Source organism: Stegostoma tigrinum, chromosome 34 (genome assembly GCF_030684315.1).
Source record: "Stegostoma tigrinum isolate sSteTig4 chromosome 34, sSteTig4.hap1, whole genome shotgun sequence".
Lineage (NCBI taxonomy): Eukaryota > Metazoa > Chordata > Chondrichthyes > Orectolobiformes > Stegostomatidae > Stegostoma > Stegostoma tigrinum.
Window position 1 is genome coordinate 4,021,712 of NC_081387.1, and position 11,888 is coordinate 4,033,599.

The 11,888-nt window shown below is 43.2% G+C and overlaps 1 protein-coding gene across 1 annotated transcript in view; it reads right to left on the reverse strand.

The window, feature by feature from the left end:
- LOC125446366 (uncharacterized) overlaps positions 1 to 11,888 on the reverse strand; it is a 281,544-nt gene that overhangs the window by 85,552 nt on the left and 184,104 nt on the right. The window lies entirely within an intron of this gene.

Here is an 11,888-nt window from a genome sequence, read left to right on the forward strand (position 1 = left end):
ACTGTGTGACAAATCATTCACCACAATCATCTTATTTTAGCCTGTACCAAGGCAGTCAGGCACAGACAAAACTGTTCACATGCAATATTTGAGAGAAATAATTTTTCCAGTCATTGAACCTCTGAACACGCAGGGGAAACCATTCATGTGTGGGGTGTATAACAGTTATTGGGCTGGTTTACATCCTTATTCAAACAAAAATAGCCTTTGAGGTGTGAGATGTGAATGAGCCTGAAACACAGCCACCCTGGTCATGGAATATTGATGCTTCCACACCGCAGAGGAGCTGTTCAGCAGTGAGCTGAGCAGTGAAGACTTTGCAAAGCCTCAGGCCCAATGAAACAATAGAGATTAGCTGGTCATGTGTGAGGTATGGGTGAGCGACACGATGAAATCTTCACTTACCTATTGAAGCTCCTGGTTCATCAGACAATTTGCACAGGAGGGAATCCCTTCAAATGTATGATTTACATGTGTGTGAGATAGAGTTTTCCTGAATTCTTCAAATGTGTGAGTGGAGCCGTACAGGAGAACAAGTATTCCAGTGTGACCTCTTCATCTTCCTACCCACCCCTCGGTCTCTTCATCTCCAATAGCTGCCATGACATCAATTTCTTGACTCTCTTCACCTCTCTCAGTCACTCAACCTCTCCGCATTGGAATGCACAGCTCTCCGTTTCCTTCGCTGCTACCCCCAGCCTCACTGTTAAACCTGCTGATGGGGTGGGAGGGTAGCACGGTGGTAGAATAGTGAACTGACTTCTACATCACTGAGGCCAGGCGCCAATTCTCTGATGCCTTATCTGGCCATCCTACAATCCCTTTGATCACGGCCCCATCTCTGATCACCAAGCTTTCATCTCCCAGACCATCAACAACCTCATCACCTTGGGAGATCTCCCATCCACAGCCTCCAACCCGATAGTTCCTAACCCTGCACCACCTACTTCTATCCCCTACCCAAGATCCATAAACCCAACCAATCGGTCTACCTGCTCCTGCCCACCGAGCTCATCTCCTCCCACTGTGACTCAGTTCTTTCCCCTTTGGTCCAGGAACTCCTCACCTATGTTTGGGACACAACCCACACCTCCACCTTTTCCAAAACTTTCAATTTCCTGGTCCCCAACCCCTCATCTTCACTATGGACATTCAGATGTGCATCGCCCACAAGGATGGCCTAAAAGCCCTCCACTTCTTCCTCTCCGGTAGGCGCACCCAGACCCTCTCCATTGATACTCAGATTGGGTAGGCAGAACTGGTCCTCACCCTCAACAATTTATCCTTTGATTCCTCCCACTTCCTACACACCAAAGGGGTGGTTAAGGGCATCCGCATGGGCCCGAGCTATGCCTGCCTTTTTATAGGATTTGTGGAACAGACCTTCTTCCTCAATTACACTGGCACCATCCCCCACCTCTTTTTCCACAATATCATTGATTGTATCGATGCTGCCTTATGCTCCCGCAAAGAGCTCGAACAGGTTATCAACTTCTCCAACACCTTCTACTGCACTCTCAAATTCACCTGGATCATTTCTGACACCTCCCTTCCCTTCCTGGGCATCTCCATCTCTGGTAACCAGCTCACCGTTGATATCCATTTCAAACCCACTGACTCCCACAATTACTTTGACTACACTTCCTCTCACCTACCCTCCTGCAAAAATTCTGTCCCATATTCTCAATTCCTCCACCTCTGCTGCATCTGCTCCCAGGACAAGGCATTCTACTCTAGGACTTTCCAAATATCCCCCTACTTTAGAGACTGTTGCTTACCCTCCTCTGTTATTAAGGATGCCCTCAACTGCATCTCCCGCATTTCCTGTGCTTTTGCCCTCAAACCTTCTCCCCCCCCAACAGAATAAGGATAGAGTCCCTTTAGTCCTCACATACCAGTCCATCATCCTCTGAATACAACGCATAATCCTCTGACATTTCTGCCAACTACAATCAGACCCTACCACCAAAAAGATATTTCCCTTTCCACAGGGACTGTTCACTCCATGACACCCTCATCAGCTCCACACTCCCCACCAACCTCTCCACCACCCCGATACCTTTCCCTGCAACTGCAGGAGGTGCTACACCTGCCCCTACACCTCCCCCTCACCTCTGTCCAAGGCCATCAACAATCCTTCCAGATCCAGTAGAGATTCACTTGCACTTCATCTAACCTCATCTCCTGTATCCATTGCTCCCGATGTGGTCTCCTCTATAAATGGGAGACCTAATATAGACTCAGGGACCGGCATCTGTGCTCTGCATGCACCCACCTTCCAGTTGCCATCCACTTTAACTCCCCCTCCCACTCCCCTAGTGCCATATCGAGCTTTGGCCTGCCCCACTATCAGAGTGAGTTCAAATGTAAACTGGAGGAAAAACACGTCATATTTTGTCTTGGGCGCTTACAGTCCAATGATCTAGACATTGTCTTCACTAGCTTCAAAATCTCCCCTTGCCAACGTGTCCATCTTCTAACTCACTTATCTACTCCAGTGCCAAATTTATTGATTTCAGTGTGAGGTGTGTGACACCCTCACTCTCTCCCTCTCCCTCTAACACACAATCCCACTATTTCTTGCTCTCTTTCAGTCATAGTTGAGCAACTTCTTCCAGTCAATGGGCTGTGCTGTACCCTCCCACCTCTAGATGCACTGAGTCTAGAGGGCTACTTCACTGTTAGGAAGTGAGCAGAAACACAGATGAGTAAATAAGAAAAGCAAAGAAGTACTGTGAAACAAGCGAGTAGCTGACATAAAAGGAAATCACAGGCTTCAACGTGTCTATAATCAGTCAGAGAACAGTTAAAGGAGGAGTAGGGTAGATCAGAAGCCGAAAGTGTTGTGAGGTTAAATGAATAATTTGCATTTTTTTAACAAAGGAGAGGGATGTTGCCCAGGTCATGGTGACAGAGCAAGAAGCTTTTTACATGAAGAGTTTAATATTAATAAGGATGAAGTCTTGGCATTCAAAGCTGACAATACTCTGGGACCAGATGAGATGCATCGAAGGATTTTGAAGGAAGTTTGAGTAGAAATTGCAGAGCCTCTGGCTGTCATTTTTCAATTTTCCGTAGACTCAGGGAAGTTGTCAGAAGGCTGCAGGATTGCAAACATTACATCTTTGTTCAAGAAAAGTTGTAAGGATAATTCTAGCAATTATAGATCAGTCAGTTTGGGTAGCACAGTGGTTAGCACTGCTGCCTTACAGCACCAGGGACCTGGATTCAATTTCACCCTTGGGTGACTGTCTGTGTGGAGTTTGCACATTGTTCCTGTGCCTGTGTGGGTTTCCTCCGGCTGTTAAGGTTTCCTCCACAGTCCAAAGATGTGCAGGCTAGGTGGATTGGCCATGCTAAATTGCCTGTAGGGCTCAGGAATGTGTAGATTAGGTGGCTTATGGGGGATGGGTCTGGGTGGGATGCTCAGTGGATTGGTGTGAACCTGTTGAGCTGATGGGCCTGTTTCCACATTGTAGGGATTCTATTCTATTCTAAAGTCTGTGTGTGTCTCCTGGTACTCACACAGGGGAGGAACCTTATCATTGTGAAATCTGTGATAAAGCCTTTGCAATGTTGTTGAACTTCTTGGAATATCAGTGAACCTATGGGAGATAAACCCTTCCAGTATGATGTGTGCCAGGATTGTTTCACTACCTACTCCTGTCTCACCAAATACTGATGTCTCTGCATGAACCAGGAGCTAGGCTACCTGCTTTCGTGCATTGAGAGCTGCCTGTGCTGTTTACCGTCCAGTGCTCACAGAAGAAAACTGTCTGTCTCAAGCCTCTCCCAGCATCAACCCAAATGTTTCAAGAAGGTTAATTTAATCTTTGACCAGATCTCCAAACATCACCAAAAGAAGACATCAATATGTGTAGAAGCTCCTGTATAAACTCAGCATCCTTCCAATACAGAAGTCACTCTCTGACACTCATTCTGACCAAGAGGACAATCAGATACTCATTGGTTGGAAAGGCTTCAGATTCTGATCGACCAGCACAAGCTCCTGGGGGAAGAGCCATTCCTGGACCCATTAATGGAGGTACTTCAATTAGCCTCAGTTTCTCTGGTCTATGAAATTGGAGAATCAGCCAGGAATCCTATTCCTCACCAGTGAGTCTAACTGTTAAACTTGGCGGGGGAGAAGGGAGGGGTGGTGTGGGGCAGAAGTCTTGCTGTGACGGTGTCCATTGTCTCACAATAATCACAGTCTTGCTCTTCACATGCTGAACAGCCACTCAAACAGAGCAGTCGAGGCCAATCAATGTCCACAGTCAGTCCTCCAGGTCAATACCTTGAGATTTGGAGGGAATGTGAAATGGGAAAGTGGGCAGCAGCCCAACAACTACAAATTATATTTCTATAGCACCTTCAGTGTATTAAAACGTCCCAAGTGTAGAGACACAATCAGGTAAAAAGTACCACTGAGACAAAGGAAGATTAGGAGGAAATGTCACTGAATCTCTAGGAGGATTTCCTCAGGAAGAAGGTCATTCAAGAGAATGTGTGTCAGGATTTTCTTGCTGTGAACAAGAGGGAAACTCCTCATTAGTTTCCGCAGGGTGATTTATATCCTTTTGAAAATAGTTACCATTATCCTGTTCCTGAACTTGCGAAAGTTGTTTTTCTTCCCAAATCTGTGGGATGAGTTCATGGAGTTATGCTGCAAGGAAACAGTCTCCCAATTCAATAGCCCCCAGCTGGAATACCATGAGGACTGCAGGCTACGTTGGTTCTCCGCTTTTGGTTGCTTGTTGTAGCTCTCCCAGTGATGGTGACTCACCCATGGATTTTACCCTAGGACACTGGGGGACAGACAGAGGGTATCAGCTGTCCTTAGATTCATTGTTGTCAAGTTTTTCAAAATGTTCTCTCCCTCGTTAATGGATGTTTTGGGCTGATCTTCTTCCTCTTGGCCTTGTGATGTGTTGGAGCTGGGTGGCTGTTCTTCATTGATTGAACAAGTCGATGATCTGTCTGTCAAGTTCGTTTTCGGAGACCCTCACGGACGTGCTGCAATAACAAGACACTGATCTGTTTAGAAAAACACAAATCCTTTTATTACCAAGTAAGTACAAGCTGTGGAGAATCACTGTACTCAACCCGGCACAGAGTGCAGAGTCTCGCAAGTAATTCTCCCCGAGCAGCGACAGTCCCCGCTTTTTATACTTTACAAAAGACATGATACATAAAACAATTTCACAATTTACAATGGCATGATACATAAAACAATTACTACAACAGACAAAAACGTGATACCAAGCAATTATTACATCAACAGCATAAAAGACCAGGATATAGTATTGATTGCTAGTGAATGGCAGGAGGCAACTTCGAGTTGTTGTCTGGGACAGATTGTGATTTCAAGTTGCCAGTGTGTCTGGCTAGAACAAAGTCAGTGCCCTGGCCCCTTTGCCAGCGACAGAAGTTACATGCTTTAGAGGTTTCACACCTTTACCAATTTTCCCCACCTAACCCTATTTGAAACAGTTTGATTCTAATTTTAATTCAGTCAGCAAGCTTAAGACAGTGTGTGCATACCGATGTGTGAGAAGATAAGGAGTTACAAAAGCATTACACTGAATTCCTAGCTGGGCAGGAAGCTTCAGGGCAGTGTCTGCATACCTATGTGTAGGTAGATTAGAGTTTACTTGTATAAATTAAAGTCTCTGTATAGGAATCAAATGCAGATAAAAGACTTTAATTTATAGAAGGATGTAAATCAATGGGATGTTATCACATTAACATCTCATGTCCAGCAGCACCAGGCTCCCACATGGATTAAGTGATACAGACATCACTTAGAACATTGACTTAAGTTTAGACCTTACAGAGGAACCTCCAATTTGTTACCAGAAAAATACAAAAACAACATTGAGATCACCAGGAATTCCTCATTACATTAATAGCTGTAACCCAGTGATGTCATCGTCAGTTGAGTTTCACCTGATGAGGAGGAGGTGGGGAATAATGAAATGTTTGGTCAAAGATATGGGATTTCAGGAGGTTGGGAATTGACTTAGTGAATCGATAGGCTCTGCGGATTGTGATCCAATGATTTGGACGATCTGAGAAACACATCTAATCTTGCAAGTGCTCCTTGATGATATGACTGTGACTGTCATGAGTGAAAAATCTGAAACAGAAACCTTCAAAATACACACTGGTGTCAAACAAGGCTGTGTGTAGCCCCCATTCTATTTACAATCTACCCAACAGTAAGTAGTCACCTCATCAAAGATCAACTGCCATTGCTGTCAGTATTAAAAACTGTCTCAGTGTGAAACTAAGTGACCTCCAAAAACTAAACTGACCACCATAGATACATGTGACCTACAGTTTGCAAATAACTACAACATTGCTGTTCACTCTGCATCTCTTCAAGTCTCCACACAACAAATATGGCCAGTCCTTGAATGCTGCAAAATAAAACCCCCATTAAACAAATTTCTTATCAACCCACATCTGCTCAGCCAGATAGTCCCTCTCCGATTTATGTTTAGGTGGCAACTCCATCACATGTTTAACACTTCTCAGAAAACAACAGCCACCTCTCAAAAGGCTGCCTTTGACAAGAAGATCCAGCACTGGATCAGCATGTCAGTTCAAAACTAAAAATACAGCAGTGAGCATTTAACTGCAGTACTCTGGATTGCAGAGGATAATGAGAGTGGCTCTCTACATTGGTGATGAGCAATAAAGGCTGGTTTTGCTAATAATGCTCTCTTCGAAAGAAATAATAAAAACACAGAGTAAGAGCTCAGTAAGTAACAATAATTTGAGTGTTCAAAGCTGATTTAATCTTACTTTTATACTTCAGAGTATTGGGCTGTGTAACATTGGCCCATTAGGGCACTGGAGAAATCCCATTATTTGTATCACTGCTGCATCCCCCTGACTCAAATGCTAACATCCTACTTATAGCCAAATATTACAGACAAAATTCTTCAAAATCAACATTGATAGAATGGCCACTGTCACTGTTGGGATGAAAATCTGTCTGCCCCATTAGGGGCATTTGTTCTGTCAAATGGCCAGCTTTTAGATGAGGTAAAAGAAAATGATGCAAAGACACTCTGAGGCTATCTTTGATTCATGACTTTAACGACTGGGAGGAGCTTGCTATCAAACATTCAAAATAGTTTGTCCATCAAACTTTGACTCCCATTATCCTGTGGGACATCCTGCCCCACATGCCGTAGGTTGACAATCAGCTGATCAGTCATATGAAGACATGCAGAAACCTGTGACCCTGAGTGTACATCATCCTCAATGGAGGGACATCTCATGAAGCAGAATGAAATGTTCTGTCACAGAGGTGGGATGTAAGAAGGGTGCAAATTGGGAAGAGAGAAAGATGCAGAGGGATTTAAGGAAGTAATTCATGAGCATGATTCCAGTTGGCTGAAGGCCAAAGTTAAAGAAATGGGGTGTGGGTGTGTAAAAGACCTGAATTGGACAGAAGTCTTGGAGGAAAATGAGGCAGAAGGCATCAGAGCTAAGAAAGATGTGAGGCCATGGAGCAATTTGTACATGGGTCTGAGAATTTTAAGTTCGAAACACTGGGGACTGAGAACCAGTTAAAGTCAGTAAGCACAGGGACAATAGGTGTGTGAGTTAACCTACAGAATGCAGAGTGTTCATTGAGCTGAAGTTTATGGAGGGTAGAAGATGAGAGGTTGAACAGTAGAGCTTTGAAATGGGCTGGGCCAGCCTAGAAACAACAGCATGGTTGGGCTAATCTGGGGGTGTTGGAAATGGGTGATGTTACAAAGAGAGAAGGTGATTTTTGTGATGGAGAGGTCATGCAGTTAGAAACTTGGCTGATGGTTGAAGTGAATGACACCAATTGTTGTTGAAGTTGAGAGTGGAGAGAGCAATCAAGAGAATTTAAGGAATGTAGGAACTGGAAGAATCCCTTGAATTCAATACACCATTCAATTAGATCATGGCTGATCAGCATCTTAAATCTGCTTACTGCCTTGTTGCTGTAATTCTTAATCCCCTGGCCTAACAATAAACCTATCAATCTCAATTTTGAAATTTTCAATTGACCACCAGCTTTAACAGATTTTTGAGGGGAGAGAGATCCAGACTTCCAGTCCACATTTTTGTGAAAAAGTGTTTGCTGACATCACCATGAGCATTGACTCAAGACACAGTTTTCCAATGATTAACTTCTTAAATTCTTCTGCAGGGCAGTCATTTATCTTCGTGGCATAAGGCAGCCAGTTATCAAGCAGTTGTTTAAACAATTTTGTTCATTTAGCTTTGACTCCCCCTTCTCCTGGACATGGCTAGTTGCTTTCAATCCCTGTATAACAATCTGTCCTGTCCCTTAACAGTATATTCCAGACAGTGTTAATGCTCTTCTTTCAACCTGTGAACAGTTATTAAAGTTCTGAAGTTTATAGTATCATACCATGGAAAATGTTTTGTACTTTCCTGTATGGGAGGACTTTATCCTGAGTATGGTGAACGAGTGGTGTTGAGTGTCTACTGAGTTCCTTCAGCCCATACTTTGATTTAACAACAGTGTGATATGTTCACCTTACACCCTTTCAAGATTCATTTCATATTCTGGGAAAGATCTTGAACCATTTTCAAATATTTTGTTGTTTTAGTTGATTGAGTGTTTGATGTAAGTTGAATATTGGGCTGTTTGTTGTTTTATAAATCTTCTGTATAGACTTATCAATTACAATAAATTCATTTCTATCTTAACCGAAACAGCTTGATTTGTTAGCATTCCAACTCACTGAAACATTACAGTAAGAATCCTACACACAATGTTTTGTTCAATGACATTGCGTGCTGGGACATTGGGTCCTCTAACAATGAGTTTATCATATCCAGTTTTGAGAAAGCATAACGTTTTGGTAAGAAAGAAAGACATGCATTGATATATTAATGCCTACAAACACCAGCCAACACCGTGCATCAAAAGTACTTAACCTATTAAGTGGTTTTAGAAATGTAGTCACAGTCATAATGTAGTAAAAGTGGCAGTCAGTTTGCACACAGCAAGATCTAACTAAGTTAAATTAGCATGGTCAGATGATCTGCTTTCGTTACACGGATTGTGTGATCCGTATTGGCCAGGACATCAAGGATAACTCCTCTGCTCTTCGACGATATAGTGTCATGGGCTCTTCCACATTCATGCAAGGAGGTGTTTGGGGGTTTGGTTTAACTTGTCTGAAAGATGGTACCTATGATTTTTCAGCAGTTCCTCAGTAATTCATTGGAATGTCAACTTCAGAACTCAATTCTAATGAGGTGTTAAACTCACCACCCCCTTTCTCAGCAAAAAGGGTGTTGACGCAGTCATGAGTGACAAATTAGTATATTTCAGTTGCGTTAACTTAGTTTCTATGGCATTAAGCCGCAAGGTTGTGTACAGATTGTTCTTGTCCCTAGAAACAGGCAGTCTGAGGGTTTGATTTAATTTGAAATGGTCGGTAGTTTGATCTGTAGGTGTCAGGGTTGTCTTTGTGTCCGGGAAACGGAAACTATGAAAGGTGGCGTAGTTCCTTGTGTCGGCTGGAATGGACATTTTAGGGGATTCTCTTCAATCAGTGCTGTTGATGGACCATTCTGCTTTCATTCACTTAGAAAAGTTACGTTGTTTGGATATAGCTCTGACAGTGATCAGGAATTAAACTTGAAGAATAACCCATTCTAACAAGAAAAACTCGTGAGGATTTTGAGCTCGTTTTCAAATTCTTCCATTGCCTTGACCCTCCCTACCTCGGTACAGGAGTCCCCGGGTTGGGAAAGGGTTCCCGTCTTGAGTCGGTTCACAAAACGATTTGTATGCAAGTCGGATAAAACGCAAGACAGTGCAAAGCAGACGTTTGTAGTACAGGAAATGTTTGCATATTCAGATCTTTAATTTTGAACCCCTATATGGGATCACATTTATAAATACAAGTGTTTGTAAGTCGCAAATTCATAAATCGGGACCTCCCCCACACCATGTCTTCCACCCCTCAGCACGGCACTGGAGTGTCTGCCAGAGTTTTTGTGCTCGTCCTGAAGTGGGACTTGAACCCACAATATTCTGGCTCAGAGAACGAGATTGTGGGTTCAATCCAACTCCAGATGGAACATTCCTTGGATATTGTCGGAGTTAGATGAATTAGTCAGTTCCTCTGTCTTTGGGCACCCTGTGTAAATCACCCCTCTCACAAACAAAGCATTATACCAATCTTTTCCCCCTCCCATCACCCTCTCCTTCCTGTGCATGTGCTGATCCTTCCGCGGCAGATTATCACTGATTTAAATGCTGTGAGTCTTACTCTTCTGATCTGCTGTAAAACATATCTTAAACTACAATCCCACACTGATGTTGTTAGTTTGAAAGTCTCTGAGGATGAAGAATGCTATTCCCTCACTAGAAATCTCTTGTCAAACATTTACCAGGGGAGCTGAGACAGCAGCTGCAATAAGTGAGGTTTTATTCAGATGGGACAATGAAAAGTTTAAATTCCCACCTGATCTGCTGCTCAAAGTCACCTCTATTTCACCGGTCAGTTTTCCAACCTTCGGGAAACTCATGTTGTTGCAGAAATATTTGGATTGACTGCGAGAGACGTCAATCAGAGAGCCCACCCACTCTGCCCATTCTCTCCTCTTCCTCTTCCAGAGCTGGTTCACTTCCTATAGGGACTGAAAACCAAGTGAGGAGATGGTGAGTGAAGGAGCAGCTTTTATACAAATTGTATCCCATAATATCCACACCAGTCTTCAGGCAGTCTGACTGTCCTGTGGGTAATCAGGGGTGGAAATGTCCCTTATGCTGTGTGAGAAGATCCAGCTGAGAGAGCTGTTTACTCGGTGCTTTGTGCTGAACTGTTAGACTGGAGCTGTGTGTTGGATATTGAGTGTGTTTATTGGAAACATTTCCCTCCTGGTTTCCAGCCTGAGTTTTGTTGATGAATCATTCGTGAATTTGAGAAGCTGATGTGTCATTATCTGGGAGGTGCAGAGGGTCTGAGGATTCTTACTGATTTTCTGCTGTTGACATCTGCTTGCGTGTGTATTTTGGGAGCTGGTTATTATCCTGTGCACTGTAATTTATACAGCTCCCTGTTGGTGGGATAGTACTGAAGAGAGTTGCTTCCTCGAAAGGGTAAAACTGAGGGTGTGCTGAGGGGGCTATACACAGGAATAGCAGTCAAACATCTAGTGTATCAAGTATTCCCACCATATATGGAGATCAATATTCCTACTCTTTCCCTCTTCAAACCTTAGTGAACAAAAATATATCAGACTTCTACTTCATACCTGCTGTTTTTGTGGAAACGAATTCCAGTCCTACTACCTCTTCTTCCACCTTTTGTGGGTTCAAATGTTTCCTTATTATCAAACACCTCAACTCTTGCAATGTCTGCCAGTAATTTTTCGATGATGCTAATGACTCATCAGCAGATTTGAAGATATGCTTTCTATCTAATCAATCAAATCATTCACTAATATGGGGAATAGTTTCTTGCAGACTCCATTGTGACATCAGTACTGTAGGAGCACGGCACTATTACAGGAGGTTCCAGAGATGAAATTGTCAGAGAATCTTATTTCTTAAAATCTACATAAATGTCAAAGACTTAATATCCAGTGAGTGAATGAACAGAGTTCATACGGATTACATCCTATGATGCTCAGGACAAATCATCAAATATACTGGAATATTCTGGTGATGTAATGTTACTGGATAGTGTACTGACAGGTTGAGTCCAGTAGGATAGCTGTGATTAGGGGAACTGCTGTGTTCTGTATATTGTCGAGACTGAGCAGTGTTGCTGCCGATGTTCCTATCTGTGTGAGCGGGGAGTGATCATCAGACATCTCAACTTTCTCGACTTTGGCAAGGATTGAAATCC